The sequence below is a fragment of the Perognathus longimembris genome, chromosome 3 (assembly GCF_023159225.1).
Source record: "Perognathus longimembris pacificus isolate PPM17 chromosome 3, ASM2315922v1, whole genome shotgun sequence".
Lineage (NCBI taxonomy): Eukaryota > Metazoa > Chordata > Mammalia > Rodentia > Heteromyidae > Perognathus > Perognathus longimembris.
Window position 1 is genome coordinate 34,337,631 of NC_063163.1, and position 22,414 is coordinate 34,360,044.

The following is a 22,414-nucleotide window of genomic DNA, read 5'->3' on the forward strand; positions in this document are numbered from 1 at the left end:
AGGTGATGTACAGAAAGGTTACATACATAAGGCAGTGAGTGCGTTTCTTGTCAAACTTGTAAACTCCCTTATTTTTCTCCTACCCTTCCTTCTCCTCAAATCCCTCCCTACTCTCGAGTTATACAGTTGGTTTATTACACATTGTCTTGTAAGTATTGCTGTTCACTGCTTCACCTTTTACCATTTGTCTTACCATTTTGATGTTCCCCTTCCCTAGTTCATTTAAACGTATATATATTACCCAGGGTACTAAAATCAGGTATTGTAACAATAGGGGTAAAACCACAGCAAAGAAAAACAAAAGAAAAAGGCATAATTCCACATCATACATTGAAAATAATGACAATGATAAACCATTTATTTCCATGACTTGGACTTCCTTTCACTTAGCATCAAATCATGTGATCATATGTACATAGCTATTGAGCAATTGTGATCATCTGCTAGGATTAAAGTTTACCAAAAGGAGTTCAGGGACAACACCCAGGCCCAGAGTTCAAAAATAAATAATTGGCAAAGAATGAAAAATAACCTTTTAAAACCTACCTTGAAATTACTAGTTATTTCATTTTATTATTTGTATTTATTTTCATATGGACTTCTATCATCCATAATTCTAGAATTGTCAGACACTTCTCAAGCCACCTTTGCCACTGTGACAAAGGCATATGGCATATGATCTTATGAAGATAAAGAGCAGAGGCATGAAAAGTAATGCACAACTTCAACGCAGGTCTGAATAGAGGGCAAAGAAATGGACATTATCTTCATATACCAATGTTAAAGAAACTGTAGTGCATGATGTTGGAAAAATAATCCACTAGTATCACACAATTCTTAAATGACAAAATTTGGATTTCAATATAGTGCTGAATGAATATACATTTCTTATTCTTCTCAAGTGCCCTTTGTATGTATTTTTATTTTTACTTTGCCCTCTTACACTCATACATCAGCAGATAAGTTTAAGAAGCCTTTATGAAATGCCAAACATGTCCCCTAACAAATAGGTGTTCACACTTGTCTAACCTTTAGGCAATTGACAGGGAAGATTGATGTTTCCAAGACATACAAAAAGGAATTTTTAAACATGACTCCGTTGAGGAAAAGAAGACAGGTTGGTTTAATACACTTCAAAATATTGGACAACAAGGTTATGGATAGAATGGTAGATACTGCTCAGTTGGTGTTTAGCATGCTCAACCTCTAGGTTAAATCCCTAACAATACTGCAAGGCTGAGAGCTTCACACTGTTTAACAAAGTGCATGGAAGAGCACAGGAAAGAACAAAATTGAGGAAATCTTCAAAAATTATCTAATGAAGTAATATAATATATAAACTGAATTAATAAAATTGTGGGCCTACTTAGTGAGTACAGGGAATGACTATGGTAAACAGAAAATAAGACCAGGTATACAAATTGTGTGGGGAAAAATTGTCTGTGAAGTTGTGAAGAATCATTGTGGACTGTCTTTCTTACCCAAGTACATAAAACAAACCAACCAAACAAAAAAAAACAACCCACCACGGACTATAGGTGTATTAAAACGGGCATTCAAATGATATGTTCAAGTCATCGAATTACATTGAATAGGTGTTAAATATTGGAAAATATTAATTTATGTAATGATTTGAAATGAATACAATATGTTGATAGTTCACAATGTTTATAAAAATTTATCTGATGGAGCCTCTTGTGTTAGGAAGATTGATTTTCTAAGAATCTGTGAAATCAACCAAATTTTTTCAAAGTAGTAAAAGCATAGTGAAATTTGAAAGTAAGTAGGATTTCACAAACGAGATAAAGCAAAAGTGGACATAATATCTGTAGAGGAATTGGGATGCAACATCTGTTACCTGCTCAGGAGTTGGTCTTGGTCCAAAAGACTTGGCTGGTACTATTGCCCTCTGTGATTCAGCCAGTTTGTGTGAATCCTTCTTGAGTTGACCTCTCAATCAAACATAATAACCTTCCTTAATTAAGGCAAACTAGGCTTTGACTCAACTGTCTTAATTTTTCAAACCATACGATCTTTGCTTTAAAATTGCTTTGTGGTAGGTAGGTTAATTTACTCAGGAATTGCACATTAAATCACATAATCCCAAAAGTAGAAAATATATTTTTAAAACTTTACTGCAGACATTGAAAATTTACTATAATAAAGTAACACAAACAAAATAGTATGTTACACAAACAAAAATGTACTAAGGTACATAAACAAAAATATTCCCCAAAATAATTCCACAAAAATATTATTTTTCCTGTATTATAAAACCTGCACTGATTTATATCCTATCTTGTTTTTATTTAAAAATGACTGTGTGATCAGTATTTTTTATAATTTTAATAATGAGGTATCATCTATCAGCAAAGGACAAATTCTGGAGATAGATAGAGTGGGTCAGACTTGTAAAAATACTAATATTAATGTGTATTAATACTATATGTTGCCTTTGGTCATCAGGTAAAAATAGACATATATGCTACATGTATTTTCTTTACAAAATTGATATCATAAAGTTACTGTATTAGAAGTAAATGAATTCTCTAATATGGAGTGCTTCAAAAATTGGTGTGTCATCCTTGTGCAGGGGCCAAGTTAATCTTCTCTGGTTCCAATTTTATTATATGTGCTACCAAAACAAGCACTCTTCTTTAGCCTTTTGCATTTTAATTTCATAAAAATGATTTTTTATATGTAGTGTTTGGAATCTATTAAGCTTATAAATTTGGGAGTTTATGAACAGGTGTATATCATCTATGAATTTCAGGTAGCACAGATATGTGTACTACCTTTTTCTTACATCCTATTATTCTAGTATTCCTTTAAGGGAAGATATTTGTTAAGTAAATACATGGCATATGAAATGTATCTGCTGTACCTTCATAGTATCTATGAAAGGTATATTTTCAATCAATGTACACAAACATCTTCAGGTGTTTGGCTACTTGGAAAAGATGACGAGGATTTAAACTTATACGTACAACATATTTATGAATAATCTCTTTCTGTCTCAAAGAAATTAAGAAGCAACTGGTAAAAAATGGAGAAGCTGATACTATTTATTCAGAATATAGGAAGCTATTAAAATAGAAGTTATTATTTATCCACTGTTTATAGTGGCTAGAAATTTCCAAGAACCTAGTATCAACACACAAATGCAATGTAGAATCTCCTTTTCACAGAGAAGATAATAAAGAAGTAGATAGCCAATAAACGTGGGTGTGGTTAGCAATAATCAAGTCCTGTGAACTCAGGCAGTAAAGGTACAGATCTAAAGTTATGAATTTTTTGTCTTAGTTGTGCTCTTATTTGGTCTTATTAGGCAGATATATCATTAGCACATGCAGCTCTTTCTTACCATATTCCAACTGCAAGTTGTTTGTTTTGAAAGTAAAAATGCAACAGTACTAAAGTAAGAGCCATTGGCAGAAATTTGGAAATTGTAAAATGTGTTACTATGTCCACTAAAAAGATCTTAGCAATCTTTCAGCATTAATGTCATACTCCCTAGTCTTTTAGATATGTAGAAGCACTGTACTGTATATACATTCATGAATAATAATAAAATGTTATAGGTTAGCAAATACTTTAAGTATGATATGAGTACTGGTTTTATGATATCATTTTGTGATATTATATTCATCAGTCCTGTTCCCATGTCCAAATATGGTGTTTATTTTCATTAGATTTTGTTGTTGGACACTGAGCAAATAACACTATTTTTGTATGAATTATACTTAAGTACATCCTACAAGAAAGAAGCAGTTTTACAAGTTCTTTTTCTCTATAATTACTGGGAATATTTATAAAATTTCTGTCTGATAGTATTGTCTGATTATTTTCAAGTCTATATTTTCAAGTATCCATCTACCTGGATATCTATGTATATCAAAATAACATTTGCCACCAGTGAGAAAATGCCTTTAGGTATGATATTGAGTAAAACAAGTTTTGAAGAATATTTTTCCAATCTATGATTTATTATCTAGTAGGCATGAACAAGTTACCTGTGTAGGCTTCAGGTTTTTTTTTTAAATCCGTAAAAATGAGATAAACAATTACTTTCAATTTGTTTAAATGGAAAATTATTTTAAAATGTATAGTTTAGCCAACTAAAGTATCAATTCATACTTATTACTATCTTTTCCATTTTCTAATAACTTCTACCCTTTATTAATCTTGAATGTTAGAATTTATGACTTTAAGGACTCAAAAAGCAAAAACAAAAGAAAATTATTACAATTATTTAATCCACAGGTTGTTATGATAGTAAGCAAAAATCTTACAATTTCCACTCAGTGATCCAATTTCTGATGCCTGAGGCCAAACAAAAAGCAAAAGCAAGACACTGGAAAACAAAACCAAATCTTTTCTAATGATGTCACATTTACTACCTTCATTGCTGTTGGGGTATTGTATAGAAAATTTAAGAACTGATAATATACATTTTGTTTAACTGGTAATAGTGCCAGCAATATGGAAAAGCAATAAAAATACATATGTTTTTCTTTATAAAAGCATATTGCATCTATGATTTTTGACAATTCCTACAAATAAATATCATTGTTATTCACTTTTTGAATACACTGCAAAGAAACTGAACAGTGTTGAGATTTAATGACTGGTAAAGTAAAGGATTAGGACAGAAGCAAATCAAGAAATCTGCTTAAGTGATTGATCACTGAATTGTTCTTTTCCTTAAAATGAATCTTTATATGGTAAATGAAAATACTAGCCTCACCCCTATAAGAAAGTATTACTGCGTAAAAGTACTCTTCTGGGGTGGTATTAAAAACACAGTTTTATTTATTTTTCTTGGAATCAAGAAGTCTTTGTGGAAATTCAAGTTACTGTCTGTACATGATTTTGTGAAAAAGTATGTGACAATACATTGTTTCTCTTGTTGCTCCTGCTGTTGTAAAACTTGGAATAGCTGTAAATGTTGTAGAACTTGGAATTTTTACTTGAGGAAGGGAAGATTCAGCTGTGCAGAAATTCCCCAATAGGGCTTATCTGGATCCATGGGTCATCTGAGGCCTTCGGGACGCAGCTGGGGTAGGATCTCGGGCTCTGTTTTAGTGAGATAGTCATGTGAGTATCAACAGCTTTGGGCATTCCCTCTATTCTCTCAATAAAGTACAAGATGTATTTTTTTATTGCAATTGCCAGAGGACTGCCAAAATGGACCACATGGGGCTCTTGGCTCACAGTTTGCCCTAGTTAAATCTCCTACTTTTTAGGAGAACAGTATGAAGGAACAATGTCAGAAGCATAATCAGATATGACTGTGTCTATCCACAATATCACACCTAACTAAAAATTTTTTAAAAAGAGATATCAATTATTGGTATTAATTTACCTTGTGCTCCTGAAGTTCCTTGATAATATAACTTGCATTAAAGTGGCTTCAGGGTTCAAAGAACCCTTACCTAAAATAAGAACAGAAAGCAGATACAGATGCAAAGAGAGCCACTGTAGGAGGTCACATAAGACACTAGTTCCAAAGGCATCCACAGAGTTATCATGAGCAATTCAGGTCCTATGGTGTCAAAACATCTAGGTTCAATGCTAATTGAAGCACAGGGCTGAATTCAGGCATTGTAGAGTTCTGGTGAGAGCAGAATGCCTGGTTTACTCGATTCAGATAGAAGGCAATTAGAGTAGAACACATCAAGTAGGGACGGATCTAGTTAACAGTTGCTTTCCTAGGAACATTCTAGAATTCTGTGGATTCTTGGTATATATACTGGATAGTCTGAGGGAGAATCTGTGTTTGACACCATGTCTCATTGCTTGGAATGTCTCATTTTATATAATAAAATGATGGGTCTGGTATATTCAATAAATGCACACAAGGGGTTCCTGGTATGATTTGATATATTTACTGATGCAATTGTTTATTGTCCATGGTGGGCTTGGGGATGGTAGTTGCTTACGTGCATAAAGACAAATGGAAAGCCTTCCTTGAGCTCTCGACTCTTAAATATCAGAGTGTCTCAACTCTCAGTTCTCTAACCTGTGTGGTCTTTATTCATTCATTTTTTTGTTAAATTTTTATTGTCAAACTGAGGTACAGACAGGTTACACTTTCATATGTTAGGCATTGGATACATTTTTTGTACTGTTTGTTACCTGCTTCCTCTTTCCCTCCTCGCCCTTCCCCTTTCTCTTTTCCCCCCATGAGTTGTTCAGTTCATTTATACCAAAAAAGCTTTGCAAGTATTGCTTTTGTAGTCGTTTGTCTTTTTTACCCTGTGTCTCTTGATTTTGGTATTCCCTTTCCATTTCCTAGTTCTAATACCAGTATACATGGTTTCCAATGTACTCAGATAAAATATACAGATAGTGCAGGTACAACCATAGGAAGGGTATACAAGAGGATCATCAATAATAGAAGCTACGGTTTCACATCACATGTTGAAAGTAATTACAACAGTGATATGACAGTTGTTTCCATAACATGGAGTTCATTTCACTTAGCATCATCTTATGTGTTCATAAGGGCTATTGGGCTGTTGTGATCCTCTGCTGTGACTACCTGTGCTAATTATTCCCTATGAGGGAAACTATAGAGTCCATGTTTCTTTGGGTCTGGCTCACTTCACTTAGTATAATATTTTCCAAGTCCTTCCATTTCTTTATGAATGGGGCAATGCCATTCTTTCTGATAGAGGCATACAATTCCATTGTGTATGTACCAAATTTTCCTGATCCGTTCGTCTACTAAGGGGCATCTGTGTTGGTTTCAAATTCTAGCATGACAAATTGTGCTGCGATGAACACTGTTGTGCTGGTGGCTTTAGAGTGTTCTTGTTTGTGGTCTTTTGGGTAGATGCCCAAAAGTGGGGCTGCTGGGTCATAGGGTAGCTCTGTGTTTAGCCTTCTGGGGAATCTCCATACCACTTACCAGAGTGGCTGAAACACATGTAACAAACTAAAACTAGATCCTTATATATCACCCTGCACCAAAATCAATCCCAAATGGATCAAATACCTCAAAATTAAAACAGATACCCTGAAAACTCTAAAGGAAGGAGTAGGAGAAACACTTGGACTCCTTGGCACAGGACAGAACTTCCTTAACAAAGACCCAGAAATGCGACAAATCAAAGAAAGGATGGACAAATGGGACTGCATCAAACTGCAGAGCTTCTGCAGGGCAAAGGACATAGCTCGCAAGATAAACAGAAAGCCCACAGATTGGGAAAAGATCTTTACCGATCATACAACAGACAAAGGCCTCATATCTAAAATATATGCAGAACTAAAAAAATTACATTCCTCCAAAACAAAACTGCAAAGAACCAATAGCCCTCTCATCAAGTGGTCTAAAGACTTACAAAGAGACTTCTCTGATGAGGAAATAAGAATGGCCAAGAGACATATGAAAAAGTGTTCTACATCACTGGCCATAAAAGAAATGCAAATCAAAACAACATTGAGATTCCATCTCACCCCAGAAAGAATGTCCTATATCAAGAAAACTAACAATAACAAATGTTGGAGGGGATGTGGCCAAAAGGGAACCCTACTTCATTGTTGGTGTGAATGTAAACTGGTTTATTTATTCTTTAATGACATCCACCATGCATAAAATACCATCCTTGAATTGATCATGATAAATGTCAATGTTTATATATGACATACCACACACACACACACACACACACACACATGCACTCACACACACACGTGGAGTTCAAGCTTGCTTATACAACTTTGTACTCACATTTACTATTCACATAGCTAGATGTCTGATTTTCATTCAAAATGTGTCCTTGCAGGTTTCTCTTTCAGAAGTAATTCCCACCTTCCAGGTACTTAGACGGTAAGCACTGTAGTTAGCTTTCACACATTTATTTCTCTCACACCAAGCCTGCAATCCAATTGAAAATCCAACTGGATTTGTCTTCAATGCATGTTAGAAATATGTTCCATATCATTTCACTCATCTTGTTCAAGTGATGATCATCTCTCACCTGAACGATTGTTGTAGCTGCCATTGGTCTGCTTGGATTATATTCTTGTTTTCCAACAGGCTATTTTCAACACAAACATCAAAATAAAAGTCACTGGGCATGAAGCTTCTCAGCCCTTTGCTCTAGCTGTTCTGTTCTATTTGCTGGCACTCCCAGCCTCCCTCTGCCCATTTATCTCTCTCTCTCTCACACACACATACATACACACACGTGTTTTCCTACTGCTGCGCAAATGCCCTCACTAAACTATGACAAAAAGGAGGTTTAGGGGCTGGGAATATGGCCTAGTGGCAAGAGCGCTTGCCTTGTATACATGTAAGCCCTAGGTTTGATTCCCCAGCACCACATATATAGAAAATGGCCAGAAGTGGCGCTGTGGCTCAAGTGGCAGAGTGCTAGCCTTGAGCAAAAAGAAGCCAGGAACAGTGCTCAAGCCCTGAGTCCAAGGCCCAGGACTGACAAAAATAAAAAAAAATAAAATAAAATAAAAAATTAAAAAGGAGGTTTAAATGCATTTATTTATTTATTTATTTATTTATTTATTTATTTATTTATTTATTTCCAATGCAAAGGATGGAAATCAGGGCCTTCCTTTCACTGGTATATCAATAGAGCCATGCCTCTGGCCTTTTTTGCCCTTGCTTTTTAGACACAGTCTTTCACTTTTGAGTGGCTTGGCCCTAATCTATGGTCTGCCTACACTAACTTCCCAAAGGAACAGAAGGAATGTGTCATTGTACCTAGCTTAATGTTTGAGACAGTCTTTTAGTAATATTTTGCTCATGCAGAGCTCAATCCTAATTCTTGCTGTCTTGGTCTCCTAGTATTTGGGATCATAGTCATACTCCAACTATCAAGGGTGGTGACCCTGTGCTTCTTTACCAATTTTTATATTCAAACAACTCAGAATTGCTCAGGAGAACATTGTGCCTTTAATGCATTAGCTGTGTAAATAAATATGAGTAAGATGAACATGCCTAAAGCACATTTTGTTAAAATGACTAGATTTTCTCTTTATTAGAAAATATCTGTTCAGCCTCAATTCAAAGAATATTGGATTTGTTTTATTTTATACTAAACCTGTGGTATAAATCACTTTCAAATCTTTTTTGCATTGAGTCACATTGGGAAGAAAAGTGTGCTTCTCTCTTTGGTAGGAAACACACACAGAATTAACTTAGGAGGTGGTAGCAGGAAGACAGATACTACATCTCTATTCAGAATGACTTATTATTTTATTGAATTTTGCAAACAGAGTTATACTTGTAAGGAAATGGAAAGAACATATGATCCTCATTATTAGATACTCATTTGACAATTCTGGGAAGGAGCAATCTTCATTCACATTTTCTGTCAATATCTTAAAAGCTCTTGGGCCTTCCTCACTGACAATGCAGCCTCAGGGAGACTTTGTTTTGATGAAGTCTGTTGCATTTGCTTTCATGATGAAGTGGAGGATGTACCTATGTTGCTTTCCTTCTTCATGCCAGCAGGACCCCAGGGAAACTGAGCACATTACTGAAATAAGGAAGTTTCCATGAACAAAGTGTCTTAATCCCATGCCTTCTTCAAAAGAATAAAACAGATAGACATCACGTGTTTGTCCCCCAAATTCAGTAAACTAGAAAAACTAGACAATCTAATTTTCTGTTCTTGTGTTAGATTGTATGTACATGCTTACTACTAGTACCGTATCTTCCTGAAGATATACATGCTACATGAAACTCCAAATAGCAGAATTTCATAGAAAAGTATTTTTCTAAATTATATGCTGAAAGCTTTACTAATTATCTTAAATTGCAATTACTTTGAAAAATGATAAAATGTTAGCAAGGATATTGCCAGCACCAAATGAAAAAGGAAATCTTATTTATCCATATTTTGATGCATAGTTTCTCTTTTTGAGGCTCGTTTTCTCCACTCATTTTTTTTTCCTCACTTACATTCCTTCTTGGTATCAAAATTGGGTGGTTCTGATCTTGTAATTTTAAATTAATTATTCATATACACTGGTTAGTTTTCAACATTTTTGATTTATGGAACTTTACTATGCTATGTACAATGTAATACAGTTTTGTTATTCCAAGCTAACAATGGAGGACATACTAGAAAATTATCTGGAGAAATGGAAGTGCAAAGCAGCTCCTGTGATTGTTGAAATTACAATCATTTTTAACTTACAATCAAAGGCAAACAATTAATAAAATATAACTTTATTTTCATATTGTAGACTGTAGTGATTACTAAATAGTTACGGGCTCTAACTCCTCACTTGCCTTGAGAAGATCCTGTTTTGTAATTATTTACCAAGAACACTTCACAATTTTGAGACGTGGGAGTGAAAAATGTGGATATTTGAACATTTGGATACAATTGCAGTAACTCAAACACTATTTTACTGTGTATGGACATACAGAGCATATTATCTTAACTGATAAACTTCCTACAGCATATTCTAACTTAGGCAAATTTGAAACTTTTGAATGCTTGTGTCTTTCCACAGAATTTCAACCTTCTTTGAAATTAATACAATTCCATCTTGTTGTATATGACCAACTTAATTAATGTAGGTATCTGATAACTCTTCTCTTTTGTCAGTCTTTTGTAGATGATAACATACCTTGGACATATTGTTGTAATGTTTTTATCACAGTTTCTTTAGATAACACAATTTTATAACTTCACAATTACATATTATAAATAAGATGAACGTTTTACAAAAAAAAAGACTGTATTCCAGACTTTTGTTATGATGTTGTTGGGTTGTTGTTTTTTTTTACCAATATACATTCAGCAGTCTCTTGAATTTGTGTATATCTTTCAACCTTGCTACTGTGTGTTTGCTTCCAACTAAAATACATAGTTGGATGCAATGTAAATTAATGCCCAATTTCTTTTAGCAAGTATTTTCTCCTTCCTTCCCTTCCCTCCCTCCCTCCCTCCCTCCCTCCCTCCCTCCCTGCCTCCCTCCCTTCCTCCCTTCCTCCCTTCCTCCTTTCCTCCCTTCCTCCCTCCCTTCCTTCCTTCCTTCCTCTTTTCCCCTTGATTGTCACAGTGAAATACAGAGGGTTACAGTTTCATGTGTAAGGCAGTGGTACATTTCTTGTTCAACTTGTTACCTCCTCACTCCCCCCACACATCTCCCCCTCCCTCTCCCCCTCCCATAAGCTGTACAGTTGGTTTACACCAAATCGTATGTAAGCATTGCTTTTGCAATCGTTTGTCTTTTTATTCTTTGTCTCCTCGATTTTGATATTCCCTTTCCCTTCCCTAGTTCTAATACACCTATATACAATATCCAGGGTACTAAGATCAGATACAGTGATAGCGGGGGTAAAACCAGAGAAAGGGAATACGAGAGAAACAACAACAAAAAGAACGGTTTCACATGGCATATTGAAAATAATTATAACAATGATAAAACACTTGTTTCCATAACATGGAGTTCATTTCACCTAGGTTCATCTTATGTGTTCATAAGGGCATAGCTATTGAGCTATTGTGATCTTCTGCTATGACTAGCCTAAACACGTACTAATTATTCTTTTTTTTTTTTTTTTTTTTTGCCAGTCCTGCGGCTTGGTCACAGTGTCGAAGCACTGTCTCTGGCTTCTTTTTGCTCAAAGCTAATGCTCTACTACTTGAGCCACCTGTCAATTCTGGATTTTTCTGTCTATATGGTATTGAGGAATGGAACCCAGGGAGGGCTTCACGCATGCAAGGCAAACACTTTACCACTCAGCCCTATTTCCAGCCCCACATTTTTAGCATGTATTTTTGTACTATGAACTCTTTTTTTTAGGAGCCCATATATGGCATGATTGTGTGTAATTCTGCACTTCCATAGAAATGCACAGACAAACATACACAAAGATTTTTACATATATACTTAAATGCATATATACATGTCTGTGACTGTGTCAGTTAAATGTATAACTAACCTCATGTTATATGCTGAATTGTGGACTCCCTTCAGTTCTTATGATTCAATTTTATCTCCCCAGTATCAGAATGAGTTTGGAGATAATGTCTTCTAGAAGAAATGGAATTGAAAAAAAGTATTATGGTAAACTGTACTCTAATATGTTTGGTAACTATATTCAAAGAGAAAACTACAACCTAAATTCAGAAAAAGAATGACATTATAAAGATAAACAGTGGCCATTGATAAGACAAGGAGAAAGCATAAACATGTCTTTCCTCAAGGCTTCCATAAAGAGGCATCCCAACAAGTACTATGATCTTGAGTGTGTAGACTCCAGAACTTTGAGGGAAGAAAATTGATTTAATGGCAAAGTAAAGTACTATTGATACTTCCCATTGCATTAAGATGTTAATAGTCTTCTAGAAAACTCTTACACTAGCCTTTGAATAACAAATTATTAAATTATCTACATATTATGTATTAGATGTATAATTTAATAATATATATCACTTTTAATGACTACATAGCATTTCAATTGTTTAATACTGTTCAATTATTTTATTTTTTATTAAGAGTAGATAATAATTATAATAAACATGTGAATATACCTGTTTGCTATTTTTAAACTGTATTTTATTTGTCTTTTGCTATTTTGGTACTATTGAACGTAGGATGTGGCACTTACTAGGCAAGCACTTTGCCACTGAGCTATAACCCATCCCTAAGCTCACTATTTTGATTGTTCTAATAGATTTTTAGAGTGTTATACTTTTTGGTTTAATTATTTAAAATATTTTCCATATTTTATTTAAACATACTGCTATTAACTATTCAATACCTTCAATGATTTTTAAATTATACAGCAACATATCCCTTCATGTACATACCTAAGACTTGGTACTGATTTTTACCCCTGAAGAGTTTTGTTTTAGAAATCCATGTATATTTGATTGCTTAAACTTGGACAATGAATTGGCATATTTCAGCTCTTTGACTATCAGTGAAGCTAATATTTTCTTGACTTGAGATTATAAGTTGTTTATAAATTCCCTACCATTATCAATGTTCTTTCTTTGTTCAGAAAGGGCTCCCAAACCTTTGTAATACGTCAAATCTTTCCTATATTTCTCACTATTGACATTTGAAACCTGAATTATGTGGGCTATGTAATCAAGAATAACTTAAAGATTTTTGGAGCTTATTTTCTCATTATAATGTTTGGCTTTGTTAAGAGCAAGCTCGATCTTATTTCAAATTAGATTCAGAGAAATACTCTTTCATAGACATTTTTGTAGGTAATTTTTATAATGTGAATTTCTGTTCCTTCTTATAACTGTTATGTTATACAACTTATAAGCAAGATTCACCAACAAAAATGGCAAGAGTAAAAGCTTTCCATGTTTGTGTGTTTTTCCAGCTTTTTATGTTACAATTTAATTTGATATTCAAATTTCAGATGCAATGTGTAAAGTGTTCATGTTGAAATTAGCTGCTTAATTATTTATAATAGCTGGTAAGCTTATTGGAGACTCTGGACTTTCTTTTTCAATACCACACAGCTTCTGTCATGAAGTTTCTTCTGAGTTTTATGAACTCTCAGAATCATTCCAACAAATTACATGTTCCATCAAGTTCTCATAATGCTTAGTCAAATTGCATTTCTGTTACTAACAATGGAGAGTTCTGACTGAAATTGACTACTGAACCAGAGACTAAGGTACTATTAACCAGTCGAGGTATGGACAGTTGGCTGTGACTTAGTATGTCATGATCACATGGGGAAATAGTCATGGAACTTCTAGAAAGGAATGTTAAAAGGGCAGATGAGTGGTGATAACACTTCCTTCATAATTTTGTTGAAGATGACTCTCCAACACATAAATGAAGCACAAGTACTTGAGCAAATTGAGCACCAGGGACAGGAAAAGCTGGGCCAAATCAGAAACAGATGGTACTCCTACATGATCCTCCAACTGGGGTTGTGCACCTGAGTTCAACAACCCACTGGGCAAGTTTCCAAATGCCAACTAGATTAGGCTGTCCTTGATAGCAAAGGCTAATGAAGTTGCCCTTTCATATAAGTTCAGGGTTGCAACATTTCTACAGATATTGCTGATAAGTCTTATTTATTTAAGGAACAAATATTCATTGATGACATACTATATGAAAATTATGGCTAGGTATTTGTTTCTTGATCATTGAAGTCTCAAAACAGAAACTGCTATCAAAGTCTGGAATTGTAACATTTGCATAGTGACCAAAGTGAAATACATTTTTTTCTTTTTACACTTTTTACAGTTCAAGGGTTTTTAGAAAATATTTCTATTGGTTTAGAACGTCGGAAATAAAACACAGTAATAATAACAGTAAACCTTAACCATAAACAATCTACAAACAAATAAAATTATACTATTTATTTTAAAAAAAACCATTGTCTCATCTACTTCCATATCTTCTCTACCTTTCCATCTTAAATTATCTTCAAACACCTGCATTTATAACAAGAGGATTTACAGTAATAGGACTGAGGTTTCTTTATTTTATTCATTTCGACCTATATGTCTTGTTTTCTATCTTTTATTCATAGAATGAATTTATGGAAATTATTATTTCTGTATGCAAAATAAGTACAGTAAGTGTTTTCATCTTGGAAGATGAACTGATTTCTCCACGTTGTGTTTCATTTTTGTGGGGAATGAAAGAAAGTCATTACACTGTCTCTAATGGGATTTACAAGAGAAGAATTCCTCATTTCAAGGTACATATGCATTTCTACTCCATATATTCAGGACAGGGAGAAATCAATTACAAGAATCCTTTGCACATGCAATCTTCTTGCTGTGAAAAAGGGAAGCTGCACATTATAAGTATTTGTTTTGTCTAATCTGAAAAAATATAAATTGTTTGCATTACTTATTTATACCATTTAGATTGATTATATTATCCACTTAATATGAATGGATGTATTTTTGCATATTCAATGAATGCTTAAGTTTTTATGTTTTTAAATTTTTAATTAATTAATTAATTAGTTAGATTATTTTGGACCAGTCCTGGGGCTTGAACTCAGGACCAGAGCATTGTTCCTGAGCTTTTATGCAGCAGGCTAGAGCTCTAACACTTGATTCATAGCTTAATTTCTGACTTAAATTTTTTTTCCTTCTGTTGTTTAACTAATTAGAAATAAGATTTTCACAGACTTTTCTGTCTGACCTGATTTGACTGTGATCCTTAGAACTGAGCCTCCTGAATCAGTTGGAGTATCGGTATGAGTAGGTAGGATTCTAGGCATGAGCCAATGCCAGACATATGTTTATTTTTCATATAAGTATTTTGATACTTTCTATTTCTTGCCTTTTGTATTTTTCTTCTTCTGAACAGTTATATAAAATGAGGAATATATTATAGTAACTCAAGTGGAAAACCTTATAAAGATTCACATGCAAAAAGAATATTTGGATATAATCAACGTTATGTCAATTCCTTTCACCTCTTCCAAATGTACAACACACGCACACGCACACACACACACACACACACACACACAAAATCTCTTACATAGTAAACAAGAATTTTTGAAATGTTGGTAAAATTATTTTCTTTAGAAGAGGCTGTATTCAACATCTTGACTATTTCTATCAGATCCTTTGCTAAAAGGCTTTAAGATATGTTTGAGATTTATCTTCAGACTACATTCATCAGCTCTCACAGAACTGTTTCCTTAGGCCACTCTTACACTGAGAGTCAATGTCTTCTGGAAGAGTGCCTGGCTATTCTACTTGATAGTACCTGAGTGTCATCATTAATCAGGAAGTTCTTGCTGCCCAGAGGGCACACAGTGTCTGCCATGATACTGTTTTAATATACTACTAAGAAAACATAATTGAGTGCTCCAGAATTTAATGATCATACTGTTCACAAGTATGTGAATGCTGCATTGATTAATAATTTCATTCAATACATTAACATTTTTGTTTAGAAAACTTTCTATTCACTAGTATATTTCTCAAAGATGACAAGAAAAATGTATTTGGTCATATTACAGTTTAATCCTTCTAATTCTCCTTAACGATTAAGTCATAGAGCATTTTTTAGATTACAATAGTTTCTAATCTTTGAAGAATTGGAGTCACTGATTTAATTGTTTAAAAAGAAGTATGAATATTTTAAAAGATAATGATCTCCAGTGGAATTAGTACAATTAAATATATTTTGTTAATTTAATTTGGTTGTTTCTTACCATACTGTTCTTTGCAAGAAGGACTGATGAAAGATTTACACTAGTTTAAAAACTGCCTTACTTGCTATTTTTAAAACCAGTGAGTATATATGATGTCCTTGTATTCATAACAAAAGAACACACATTCAGAGATGCATACAAAGATTAACCTTCTCTGTCATTTATATGGATAGGATACTATAAAATTACATTCTGAATTTCCATGTTAAAAATTCATTTCTGATTTGCATTTCTTTTATGGCCAGTGATGTAGAGCACTTTTTCATATGTCTCTTGGCCATTCTCATTTCCTCATCAGAGAAGTTTCTTTTTAAGTCTCTAGCCCACTTGATGAGGGGGCTATTGGTTCTTTGCGGTTTTGTTTTGGAGGAAGGTAATTTTTTTAGTTCTGCATATATTTTAGATATTAGGCCTTTGTCCATTGGATGGCCATTAAAGATCTCCCAATCTGTGGGGTTTCTGTTTATCTTGCGAGCTATGTCCTTTGCCCTGCAGAAGCTCTGCAGTTTGACGCAGTCCCATTTGTCTAACCTTTCTTTGATTTGTAGCTTTTCTGGGTCTTTGTTAAGAAAGTTCCGTCCTGTGCCAAGGAGCCCAAGTGTTTCTCTTACTCCTTTGATTAGTGTTTTCATGGTGTCTGTTTTGATTTTGAGGTCTTTGATCCATTTCGAATTGATTTTGGTGAAGCGTGATACATAAGGATCTAGATTCCATCTCACCCCAGTAAGAATGTCCTATGTCAAGAAAACTAACAATAACAACTGTTGGAGGGGATGTGGCCAAAAGGGAGACCTACTTCATTGCTGGTGGGAATGTAAACTGGTTCAGCCACTCTGTCAAGCAGTATGGAGATTCATCAGAAGGCTAAACATAGAGCTACCCTATGACCCAGCAACCCCACTTTTGGGTATCTATCCAAAAGACCACAAACAAAATCACACTAAAGCCACCAGCACAACAATGTTCATCACAGCACAATTTGTCATAGCTAGAATCTGGAACCAACCCAGATGCCCCTCAGTAGATGAATGGATCAGGAAAATGTGGTACATATACACAATGGAATTATATGCCTCTATCAGAAAGAATGACATTGCCCCATTTGTAAGGAAATGGAAGGACTTGGAAAAAGTTATACTAATTGAAGTGAGCCAGACCCAAAGAAACATGGACTCTATTGTCTCCTCTGTTGTAACTTGCCTAAACCTGTGCTAATTATTCCCAATAAGGGAGACCTAACAATAAATTTAGTGTGTGCTACATTATTACTTATCATTGACAGAATATGTTCCTTTCTCAACACCCTGGGAAAGGAAAGTAATCTTGACACTATAGATGGTAACAAATTCTATGTCATGTGTTTTCCTGTACATGCATAAAATAAATTTTAACTTAAAAATTAGGTTAAACAAGATATTAGCAGCAATAGTATAAAGGAATAGTTGAGTTAATATAACAAAAAGTTATCCCTTCTCTAAGTATCATATTGTGGTATATATATTAACAATCTTGGCACATGATTTTCTTCTCATCATATAAAAACTTAATCATTATCATTAAAAAATATTACTTCTTGCTTTCTCTTCGGCAATCCCAAATTCTCAGCATTACTATTTTTGTGCTTTGGAGACCTTATGCAGTGATATCAGGTTTCTTTGAATACAAAATATGTAAGAAGACAATAGTTGATCTTGAATAGTAGACAACTACTACATGATCCACAGATGAGTAGCAAACACAATAAGATGATGCTTCACATCTCTTTCTCTGGATACAGAAGGATAGAGTGAGATACCATCACACAGCTCAGAATGTCATACATTTACCTACATAAAGAGTGAATTTCTGGAATTTTCACCTAACATTTCCCAACTCTACTTAATGAGGGGCAACTGCAACTGCAACAAGCAAAACTATGGAAACTAAGTGACTGCGGTGCCTGTAAGAATCCAATTTTCTTACTCTAAATGGACAGGAAAAGCCTAGTCTTGTTTTCAGGCTCTTTTTATGAGTAACATTTTTTTTTTTACCACAACTTATTTTCTTTTTTTCGCAATGAATGATGGGGAAATAACATTTATGATAATGTAGCACTGTTGGAAGACAAGTGACTAGGAAAAATGTTTGACTCTGGTTTTACAGCATAAATGAGTCTCCGGCTCTCTCTTTGCATAGGTTTCCAACTTTATATTACTGCAAATTGGTAGTCTAGTAGTATAGATAAGTACACAGAATTGAAACCATTATCTCAGAGTAAGGCCAATGGCATTCTTTATGAGTGAAAGTCAAATATATGAAATAAATATGTCATGTAGCCTTGTTAATGTGCTGCATGTCATCAAAAGTCTGCTGAAAATGAATATGAATAATTCATCAAACAAGTTCAGCTAATTGTCCATAACATGTTCAATTTTGAGTTTGCTTTCAACTACACTCTTCAATAGATATTGTTGATTTCACTTACAGAAGCCTTTGCAAATTTTGGGGAATACAAGCATTTTATAGTATAATGATATACTTAAGATTTTTCCAACGCAGTGCATTTTAATGATTTGAATAATTACATGAAATTAGTAATTCCACTGCTTGAGAGGCCAATACTATTAGGAGAAATATTCAATTGTATGCTACATGTTTCTTGTCATTGAGGAAACAAAAAATATATACTATAGTATCTCTGTTAGAGCTAAGCCTCAAATAACAACTAGTATTGCAAGTGCATAATCCCACCTATCTGGGAAGCACAATTAAGGTTAACCAGAGGACCCTATAGAAAATGTAAATGGATAGGAGTGTGGCTTAAATGGTAGAGGATGTATGTAGCAAGCAAAGACCTTGAGCAGAAACTCCATTACTATAAGAAATATAAAAGATCTAAATGCAATAATGATTTGTAAATGAATTAAAAATCAAAGAAAAAGATCACCTTTGAAATATGTGAACCAATGTAACAGCAATACTTACAAGACCATGTGTAGTAAACCAAATGTACCACTGGAGGCAGAAGCGGGGGTGAGGCATTGGGGAGGCAGTATGGTGGGAGAAAAATGAGGGAGGAGGTAAAGCGTTTGACAAGAAATGTACTCAATGTCTTACTTATGCAACTGCCACCTCTCTGTTCATCACCTTGACAATAAAAGTTAAAATAAGACTAAAAAATATACCACCATAAAAAGATACATTCTTTTTTCTTTACTGCCCCCCCCCCCAAATTGTACAGTTGGTTTACACCAATTGGTTTTGTAAGTGTCGTTATTGCAATGATTTGTCTTTTTATCCTTTGTCTCTTGATTTTGGTATTCCCTTTCCCTTCCCCAGTTCCAATACACGTATAAAAGATGTATCTTAAAATCTGTTATTTAAAATATCTTAGGGAAACAGTTCAAGTTAATCAATAAGTAAATGGTAGAATTTGAAAGATAATAGGGGGTATTTTGGACTTTGAATACCTATCAACCAACTTCCATTAATTTCCTTATGTAACTGTAGCCCCTCTGTATATCAACTTTACAATAAAATAAAAAAGTGCTATGTGTAAATTATATTTATTCTGGTTTTCTGTTTAGTAAACTTCTTCAAGATTAAAAGAAAACAAAACAAAACAACAACAAAAGCTAGATGATCTAAATTTCTCCAAGCTTTTTGGAATTTATTGCCCTGGGAATATACTTCTACTAATCTAAAACATATACTATATTGTAAAGTCTTTAAAATATAATAGTATCCAGATAATATGTGTATACCAAAAAATTGACTTCTAGGTTATTTCTAGTCCTCTTAACTTCATGTTGAACATGGATATAAATCTTATTACTGAGAATAACCACACAGTTCCACAGGTAGTATGCCTTTGGTACTTTCAGAAAAATTAGTAAAATACACATTTAAGTACTGAATTTTCTTAAATTTAATTTTATTGTCAAGGTGATGTACAGAGAGGTTATATGTATATGATGTACAGAGAGGTTACATATGTAAGGTAGTGGGTACATTTCTTGCCATACTTGTTACCCCTCCATCATTTTTTTTCCCACCTTTTCTTTTCCCCAGTCCCCTCTTCCAAGTTGTATAGTTAATTTCCAAAATATTGTCTTGTGAGCATTGCTGTTGCATTGGTTTGCACTTTATTCTTTGTCTCACCAAGTATTGAAAATTTAATGTGAGCAATTATAAGTAAACAGTTTAGCACAATCTAGCTAAAAAACAAGTAAATAGTCTCTGTCTTATATTCCCATCTTGATGAGGGATATTGATTATATCTCATTAATGAAAGATGGCTCACTTACACCTTGCTCTTGTTAGATATAAACTACAATGAATCATGTCATTCATCATAATCATTGAAACCTTATAACACCTTGATGAAGTCTGATTTATTTTCCTTGTAAGGTGAATGGCTAGATATGAATACATTTTGATTTCACATATGAAAAGAGTAAAAAAGATTCAGTTCATAATTTATTAATGGTATTCATTATTATTATATTTACATATGGATTGCTATTTTCCTTAAACATTGTAATAAAAGCAATTGTTTTTGTTTCCAACAATAAAATAAGCATGCTAAGAGAAAATATTGAATAAAAATTATGGCTTTAAAACATCAAAGGTCACTTGACTACTGGATTGCTCAAGTCTCATAGACAACAATGAGTTGATATTTACTTAAAAACATGAGTACAATACAAAATAATTATCCTAAGGAGATCTTAAATGTACATTAGGCTACATTTTGTAACTAATTAAAATATTATTTAAGTAACTAACTCAAAATAACTAACTAAAATACTATATAAGTAAATAAATAAAAACAATGTATGATAAATTTTAAATTCACAACCTGAAGTGTAAGTATTCTCTAGTGGTTAAAGACTAATTCTACTTCACCCACAATTTTCTATAGTTAATTTAAGCTTAAGTATAACTTTTAGAATAACAGCATTTATTTTTTCCTCCTTCATTATTTTATATATTCATTACTAAAGTTAGAATTATTGCATTAAAATAGTACTACATTTTTTGCATATACAAGTTGCAAATATTACTACCAAAATAGGTAGAAAAGTCAAATTCTACAATGAAGACATGTTTATGCTTCTTTTGGCTTGATTTAAGCAGGAATGTTGGTACCTGTTAGTCTCTGAATTCCGGTTATCGATTGTGACAGAAAATTTCAAAGTATATCAATTTTGAATGAATATTCACTTTATTTGATTTAGGTAATATTGTAATCCTAACAAAATGAATGTTATCAATAAAAGAGAAAATTTTATTAACTCATTTTCTGATTTGTCAAAAAGATCAAGTATACTCAATGAAATCTCACAGTAAATTTTTAAAAATTTCATTTTAAGCTAGGTGCCAGTGGCTCATAGTGTAATGTAAACTATTCAGGAGGCTGAGATCTGAGTAAACCATTGGGAAGGCAGGAAGGCAGGAAGTCTGTGAAACTCTTATAAACAAATCACCATGAAAAATGCTCAAGTGGTAGAGAGCTAGCCTTGAACAAAGATGCTGAGAGGCTCTAGCCCACTTGATGAGGTGGCTATTGGTTCTTTGCGGTTTTGTTTTGGAGGAAGGTAATTTTTTTAGTTCTGTATATATTTTAGATATGAGGCCTTTGTCCCTTGTATGGCCAGTAAAGATCTTCTCCCAATCTGTGGGCTTTCTGTTTATCTTGCGAGCTATGTCCTTTGCCCTGCAGTAGCTCAGTAGTTTGATGTAGTCCCATTTGTCCAAACTTTCTTTAATTTGTAGCCTTTCTGGGTCTTTGTTAAGGAAGTTCAGTCTTGTGCCAAGGGAGCCAAGTGTTTCTCCTACTCCTTCCTTTAGTGTTTTCTGGGTGTCTGTTTTGATTTCTAGGTCTTTGATCCATTTGGAATTGATTTTGGTGCAGGGTGATATATAAGGATCTAGTTTTAGTTTGTTGCATGTGTTGAACCAGTTTTGCCAGCACCATTTGTTAAAGAGGCTATCTTTCTTCCAGACTATTGTTTTAGCTCCTTTATCAAAGATTAAGTAGGCGTAGTTCTGTGGGTTCATTTCTGGGTCTTCAATTCTGTTCCATTGGTCTTTAGGCCTGCTCTGGTGCCAATCCCAAGCTGTTTTTTTTTTTGTTTTTTTTTTTTTTGTTTTTTTTTTTTTACTACTATAGCTTTATAATACAACTTGAAGTTGAGTATTGTAATTCCTCCAGCACTGTTCTTTCTGCTTAGGATTGTTTTTGCTATTCTAGGTCTTTTATTGTTCCATATGAATTTCAGG

At 33.8% G+C, this 22,414-nt stretch overlaps 1 non-coding gene across 1 annotated transcript; it reads right to left on the bottom strand.

Annotated features, from left to right (window-relative positions):
* Positions 1–2,548: 2,548 nt before the first annotated feature.
* Positions 2,549–2,651, bottom strand: LOC125349753. The gene has a single exon (XR_007210569.1). It is a non-coding gene; the product is annotated as a U6 spliceosomal RNA (small nuclear RNA).
* Between the last annotated feature and the right edge of the window lie 19,763 nt (positions 2,652–22,414).